This window comes from Carlito syrichta, unplaced genomic scaffold, assembly GCF_000164805.1.
Source record: "Carlito syrichta isolate Samal-C Ts95f unplaced genomic scaffold, Tarsius_syrichta-2.0.1 Scaffold314091, whole genome shotgun sequence".
Taxonomy (NCBI): domain Eukaryota; kingdom Metazoa; phylum Chordata; class Mammalia; order Primates; family Tarsiidae; genus Carlito; species Carlito syrichta.
The window spans coordinates 207117-215500 of record NW_007258187.1 but is presented as its reverse complement, the minus strand read 5'-3'; the positions used below and the strand labels follow the sequence as shown (position 1 = coordinate 215500).

The 8384-nt window shown below is 39.3% G+C and overlaps 1 pseudogene; it reads right to left on the bottom strand.

Annotated features, from left to right (window-relative positions):
- The window catches only part of LOC103273573, a 24039-nt pseudogene extending 19273 nt beyond the window's left edge, over window positions 1-4766 (bottom strand).
- Between the last annotated feature and the right edge of the window lie 3618 nt (window positions 4767-8384).

Genomic DNA, 8384 nt, shown 5'->3' with positions numbered 1-8384 from the left:
GACAGAGTGAGACTCCAACTCAAAAAAACAAAAAACAAAACAAAACAAAACAAAAGAAACAAAATCTGAGGGAAATGGTTAAATTCCTAGAAATACACAACCTTCCAAGATTGAAACAGGAAGAAATGGAAACCTTGAACAGACTATTAATGAGGCACAAAATTGAATCAGTAATAATTTTAAAAAGCCTACCAACCAAAAAGCCCAGGACTAGATGGATTCACAGTTGAATTCCATCAGATGTAAAAAAAAAAGCAAAAAATTAAGGAGGAAGGATTCCTCCCTAACTCATTCCATGAAACTAATATCATCCTGAAACCAAAATATGGCACAGATACAACAAAAAAGAAAACTACAGGCTCATATCCCTGATGAACATAGATACAAAAATCCTCAAGAAAATTCTAGCAAACCATAGGCAGCAGCACATCAAAAAGATTATTTACCAAGATCAAGTGAGCTTCATTCCTGGGATGCAAGGATGGTTCAACAACAAATAAATAAATGTGATTCACCACATAAACAGTATTAAAAACAAAAAAATATGATCTTCTCAATAGATACAGAAAAAGCATTCAATGAAATCCAATATCCTTTCATGATAAAAACCTGCAACCAATTAGGCATTGAAGGAACATGCCTCAAAATTATAACACCCATCTATGACAAACCCACAGCCAACATCATACTGAATGGGCAAAAGTTGGAAGTATTCTTCCTAAGAACTGAAACAAGACAAGAATGTCCACTCTCACCACACCTATTCAATGTAGTACTGGAAGTCCTAGTCAGAGCAAGCAGGCAGGAGAAAAAAATAAAAGGCATTTAAATAGGAAAAGAGAAATCCAAATTATCTCTCTTTGTGACAGTATGATTTTATACCTAGAAAACCTTAAAGATTCTGCCAAAATACTTCTAGACCTGATAAACAACTTCAGTAAAGTTTTGGGATACAAAATCAATGTATGAAAATCAGTAGCATTTCTATACACCAATAACATTCAAGCTGATAACTAAATCAAGAACTCAGTTCCATTTAGAATAGCCACACACATAAAGTAAAATATCTAGGCATAAATCTACCTGAGAAGGTGAAAGATCTTTATAAGGAGAACTATAAAATACTCTTGAAAGAAATCATAGATGACATAAATGAAAAACATTTCATGCCCATGGATTGGAAACATCAGTATCATTAAAATGTCATACTACCCATAGCAACCTGCAGATTTAACCTAATCTTTATCAAATTACCAGCACAATTTTTTGCATAATTAGAAAAAAATTCCATAACTCATATGGAACCAAAAAAGAGTTCAAATAGTCAAAGTAATCTTAAGCAAAAAGAACAACGCTGGAAGCATCACATTATTCAACTTCACACTATACTACAAAGCTACAGTAATAAAAAACAGCATAATAGTAGTACAAAAATAAACACATAGACCAATGGAACAGAACAGAGAACCCAGAAATAAAACCACATATCTACAACAAACTGATCTTTGACAAAGTTGACAAAAGTAAACAATGGGGAAACAAAACCCTATTCAATAAATAGTGCTGGGAAAACTGGCTAACCACATGTAGAAGAATGAAACTGGACCTCTACCTCTCATATAAAAAATGTAATTCAAAATGAATTAAAGACTTAAATGTGAGATCCCAAACTAGAAAAATCCCAGAAGAAAACCTAGGAAATACTCTTCTGGACACTGGTCTAGGAAAAGAATTTATGACTAAGTTCTTAAAAGCAAATGTAGCAAAATCAAAAATTGACAATTGGAAACTAGTTAAACTAAAGAGCTTCTGCACAGCAAAATAAATTATCAACAGAGCAAATAGTCTACAGAACAGGGGGAATTGTTTGCAAACTATTCATCCAACAAAGGACTGATATCCAGAATCTATAAGTAATTTAAACAAATCAATAAGTTAAAAAACCCCAAATAATCAAATTAAAAAGTGAACATGAACAGACACTTCTCAAAAGAAAACATACAAGCAGCCAAAAAAAAAAAAAATATGAAAAATGTTCCACATCACTAATCATCAGAGACAAGCAAATCAAAACCACAATGAGATACCATTTCACATGAGTACCAAATGGCAGTTATCAAAAAGTAAACAAAACAAAACAAAACAAAACAAAAAACAACATATATTGGCGAGGTTGCAGAGAAAGGAAATGCTCATACGCTGCTGGTGGGAATGTAAATAGTTTAACCCTGTGGAAAGTAGTTTGGAGATTTCTCAAAGAAGTAGAATTACCATTTGACCTGGCAATCCCATTACTGGATATATACCCAAAAGACCTACCAAAAAGACACTTGCACTCATATGTTTATTGTAGCACTATTCACAATATCAAAGACATTGAACCAACCTAGGTGCCCATCATTGGTGAATTAAATAAGGAACATGTGGTACATATACACCATAGACTACTACACAGCCATAAAAAAAATCACGTCCTATAGCAATATGGATATAACTGGAGGCCATTATTCTTAGCAAATTAACACAGAAACAGAAACTCAAAGTGGGAGCTAAACACTGGGTAGACATGGACATAAAGACGAGAACAACAGAGACTAAGGACTCCTAAATGAAGGAAGGGAGGAGGGGAACAAAGGTTGAAAAACTACCTATCAGGCACCATGTTCACTCTTGGGGTGATGGGTTCTCACCAAAACCTCACCATCATGCAATATACACAGGTAACGATCCTGCACACGTGCCCTCTGAATCTTAAATTTAAAAAAAGAAAAAAGATTAAGAAAAAGGTAAGTGACTTTTAAAATATGACTCCCAAAGAGGTGAAAAGATTAAATTGCTCTTAATTGCCAATGGAAGGCAGTGTTGTTCATTCAGTGGTTAAGATGGCAGCTTTTGGATGCAGACTGTCTGGTTCTCAATCCTGGCCCCTCAACTGATTCGCTAGGTGACCTGCACCATGTCTTTCTCAATTTCTCTGTGTTTCATTCCTCAGTCTGTAAGAATGGGGACTACGGAGTTAGTGTGGAGAATGAAAAAATGAATAATTAGAAAGTGCTAAAAATAGTGGCTAACACTTGACTCTAGAAGTTTCCACTTTTATCATCATTAAGAAGACCAAGTAGTCAAAATCTACTACCTAAAAAAAAGCCACAGGCCCAGGACATTTCGCAGACATATTCACTTCAACTTTTTTGGTTGCTGTTGTTTGTTTGTTTTTGAGTTGGAGTTTCACACTCATGGCCAACCCCAGTGTCAACCTGCTAGGCTCCGGCGATCTTTCCGCCTCAGCCTTCCAAGTAGCCGAACTACAGGCTTGTGCTACCACACCCAGCTAATTTTGTTTGTTTGTTTATTGTAGAGACGAGGTCTTGCCAAGTTGCCTGGGTTGGTCTTGAACCCGTGGGCTTAAGCAATCCACACGCCCCAGCCTCCCAAAGTGCTGGGATGACAGGCTGAGCCACGGAGCCTGGCCACTTTAAGTAGCCAGTTCCCATGACATAGTAATGGTTCCAGAACACAGGAACACACGGAATGCTTCTTCCACCCATTCTATATTGCCCGCACTGCCCCAGTGCAAACTGGATGGGAACAGTCCCAAAAGTAAAACTATAGGCCAGGTTCACTTATGAATATAGGAGCAAAATAAGATATAAGCAGCAGTATCCATCATGTATTAAAAGAATAAGAGACTGTGACCCAGTACGGTTTTTCCAGGAGTGCAAGAATAGTTTATTGTGAATAATTTTGTTAAAAGGTTGAATTATAATACCATACAATCATCGTTTTAATAGATGCTGAAAGTTATTTAATATAATTCAGCACAAAATTCTAATTGAAAAATCTTGGCAATCCAGGAATAGAAGAAAACATAATAAGATGAATGAAATTTTTATCAGAAATCTATAGTTAGGCCAGGCACGGTGGCTCAAGCCTGTAATCCCAGCACTTTGAGAGGCCGAGGGGAGAGGATTGCCTGAGCTCAGGGGTTCAAGATCAGCCTGGGCAACTTGGTGAGACTTTGTTTCTACAATAAATCAAAAAATAAGCTGGGTGTGGTAGTGCGAGCCTGTGGTTCCAGCTGCTTGGAAGACTGAAGCTGAAGGATCACCAGCACCCAGTAGGTGGACGCTGGGGTGGCCGTGAGCATGCCACGGCACTCAAGCCTGGGCACTCCAACTCAAAACAACAAAAAAAGGTTGTGTATAAAGTACATCTAATATGATTTTCCCTCCTTTTTTTCAACTAAGCTGTAGCCTGCAAAGAACAGAAACGTGGAAAAGGATTGAAGTAGAACAAGGAGAAATGTGTCTCTTCATGACTGAGGTATCGTTTCTCAGCTGCTGTTGAATAAAGACCCTCTATGGAGAAGGGCTGGATCATCTCGGAGAGAGCCACGTGTTGCTGCTTCATCTCTTTTCGCCCTGTGACATGCAGGTCTGGCGAGTCCTAGGGGGACGCTGGGACACCCAGAAGCCCGGAGATGGACCTGCATGCCTCAGGACAAAGGAGGCTGCAACCAAGACACGTGGAACTCCCAGAGAACAAGACAGTACAGCAGCAAAGACCCAGGGGTGGGAGCAGGAGCAGCCCCGTTGGATCACATCTGCTGTCATTCAAGATCAGAAGGGTGGTGACCTGTCGCCTTATCCAATCAGCTGATGCTAGTTCGGAAGATGCCCAATCAGAAAGGAGATTAAAGTGAGGTGGTGGCTTCCGGGTTCTGACAAGGCCTTTTGTTTTTTGGACCTGCGGAAGTGCCGAATCATCTCGGAAACAGTCTCCTGTCTTTGCTTCTTCCTTTTTCGCCCAGTGAGATGCAGGTCCGGAGAGTCAGTAAGGAAGACGCTGGGACACCCAGAAGCCGGGAGATGGTGTAACTTGATTAGATAATCTCACCTGAGAAGAAATGCCAGAGAAGTAGGAGGAAAAAGAAAAAATGGCTGCTTCTCAGGGGTTGTTATCATTCAAGGATGTGGCCACAGAATTCTCTCCAGAGGAGTGGGCATGCCTAAACTCCCCTCAGCGAATATTGTACAGGACTGTGATGTTAGAGAACCGTAGAAACCTGGTTTTTCTAGGACTTGCTGTCTCTAAGCCAGACCTTATTACGAGTCCGGAGCAAAGGAAAGAGCCCTGGGACGTGAAGAGACATGGCACATTAGTCAAACTGCCAGCTGTGACTTCTCATTACACCGAAGGCCTTTTGCCAGAGAAGAGCATAGAAGACTCACTTGCAAAGGTGCCAGTGGGAAAATATGTGATCCATACTGGAGAGAAACCCTACAAATGTGAAGAATGTGGCAAAGCCTCTCACATTCATTTGCTCCTTACTCAACATGCGATGATCCATACTGGAGAGAAACCCTACAAATGTGCAGAATGTGGCAAAGCCTTTCGCTCTCATTCACATCTTACTCAACATACAGTGATCCATACTGGAGTGAAACGCTACAAATGTGAAGAATGTGGCAAAGCTTTTCCTTCTCGTTCAAATCTTACTCAACATACACTGATCCATCCTGGAAAGAAATCCTACAAATGTGAAGAATGTGGCAAAAGCTTTTACTTTTGTTCACTCCTTACTCGACATACGATGATCCACACCGGAGAGAAGCCCTACAAATGTGAAGAATGTGGCAAAGCCTCTCACTCTGGTTCAAACCTTACTCAACATACAGTGATCCATACTGGAGTTAAACGCTACAAATGTCAGGAATGTGGCAAAGCCTTTCCCTCTTGTTCACATCTTACTCAACATACAGTGATCCATACTGGAAAGAAACCCTACAAATGTGAAGAATGTGGCAAAGCCTTTAACATTCATTCACTCCTTACTCGACATACAATGATCCATCCTGGAGAGAAACCCTACAAATGTGAAGAATGTGGCAAAGCCTTTAACATTCATTCACTCCTTACTCGACATACAATGATCCATCCTGGAGAGAAACCCTACAAATGTGAAGAATGTGGCAAAGCCTTTTGTTCTCAAGGAGAATTTGCTGGACATAAGACCATTCATACTGGACAGAAACCCTACAAATGTGCAGAATGTGGCAAAGCCTTTCACTCTCGTTCACATCTTACTCGGCATACAGTGATCCACACTGGAGAAAAACCCTACAAATGTGAAGAATGTGGCAAAGCCTTTCGCTGTTGTTCAAACCTTACTCAACATACAATGATCCACACTGGAGAGAAACCCTATAAATGTGCAGAATGTGGCAAAGCCTTTCCCTCTCGAGGAGGATTTTCTGGCCATAAGACCATCCATACTGGGGAGAAACCCTAGAGATGTGAAGAATGTGGCAAAGGCTTTCGCTCTTGAGGAGGATTTGCTGACCATAAGACCATCCATACTGGAGTGAAACCCTACAAATGTGCAGAATGTGGCAAAGGCTTTACTGAGTACTCGAAGCTTATTGAACATCAGAATATCCATACTGGAGAGAAACCTTACAAATGTGAGGAATGTGGCAAGGCCTTTCACTCTCACTCTGGATTTTCTCTACATAAGACCATGCATACTGGGGAGAAATCCTACAAATGTGAAGAATGTGGCAAAGCCTTTTACTCCCATTCAAAGCTTGCTGGATATATCAAAGTGCATTCTGGAGAGAAACCCTACAAATGTCAAGAACGTGGCAAAGCCTTTCACTCTCACTATGGATTTGCTTTACATAAGACCATCCATACTGGGGAAAAAAACCTACAAATGTGAAGATGTGGCAAGGCCTCTCACTCTCATGTAGGGTTTGCTAGACATAAGACCATGTGTGCTAGGGAGAAATCCTACAGATATGAAGAATGTGGCCAAGTCTTTTGCTCCCATTCAATGCTTGCTGGACATATCAAGATGCATACTGAGGAGAAACCATAAGTGTGAAGAATGTGGAAATGCCTTTTGCTCTCACAATGGATTTGCTGGACATAAGACACCATACTGGAGAGAAACCCTACAAATGTGAAATATATTGAAAAACTTTTCACTCTCATTCACTACTTGCTCAACATGGCAAGATCCATACTATTGAGAAACCCTACAAATATGAAAAGTGTGGCACAGCTTTTTGTACTCATGGAGGATTTGCTGGACATAAGACCATCGATACTGGAGAGAAACTGTACAAATGTGAAGAGTGTGGCAAAGCCTTTCACTCTATTAAGGATTTGCTGGACATAAGACCATCCATACGGGGGAGAAATCCTACAAGTGTAAAGAATATGGCAAAACCTTTCACTCTCACAATGGATTTGCTGGACATATGACCATCCATGCTGGAGAAAAACACTACAAATGTGAAATATGTGGAAAAGCTTTTCACTCTCATTCACTGCTTGCTTGACGTGTCAAGATCCATACTGTTGAGAAACCTTACAAATGTGAAAAGTGTGGCAAAGCTTTTCACACTCATAAAGGATTTCCTGGACACAAGACCATCCATAGTGGAGAGAAATCCTACAAACATGACGAATGTGGCAAAGCCTTTTGCTCTCAAATGATTTGCTATACATATGAGGCACCATACTGGAGAGAAACTACAAATGTGAAGAATGTGGCAAACTCTTTTGCTCTCATAAAGTATTTACTGAACATAAGTCCGCTGATACTGGAGAAAAACCCTACAAATGTGAAGAATGTGACATAGCCATTCACTCTCACAACGGATTTGCTGGAGAGAAACTCTACAAATATGAAAACATGGTAAGCCCATTGCTCTCATATACAAGTAGCTGGACATATGAGAATCCATACTGAGATGAAACTATATAAATGAGAGGAATGAGATAAAGCCTTTAGCTCTCATTCAATATTTGGTTGACACATGAGCATCTATATTTAGGGATTCCCTACAGATGGGCAGAATGGGGTAAACCTTTTCACTGTTATTCCAAGTTTTCTCAACATCAGACAATTTATACTCTAAATTTTCAGTATCTCTAATGACTGGAAAATCATATATCTAGTTATAAACAATAGAGACATGGTGAGAAATTTACAGATGTAAAGAGTACTGTTATTTTCTCAAACCACAGATCTTTTGAATGTACAAATGTAAAACATGTCTAAAGACATTAACCAGCAAAAACTTTATTTGACATTAGACTGTGCATTGTAGAGAATCTACAAATTTAAAGAATGTGGACTGGCCTTTGTTCAAAATATATGCCATTGGAAATACTAGGGTATTCGGACTGAAAACTTTACAGATGCAATTTATATGGAAGTTTATTTACTGAAAGGTCAAGTTGAAATAAATATCAAATATTGAGTGGCATTAGCAGATGGTTTTTTTGTTTGTTTTTTAGGAAAGCATAAGTATATTCTCTGTATAATTTTGGTTTTACATTGACAGAATATGAGGATATTTCAAAAAGCAAAC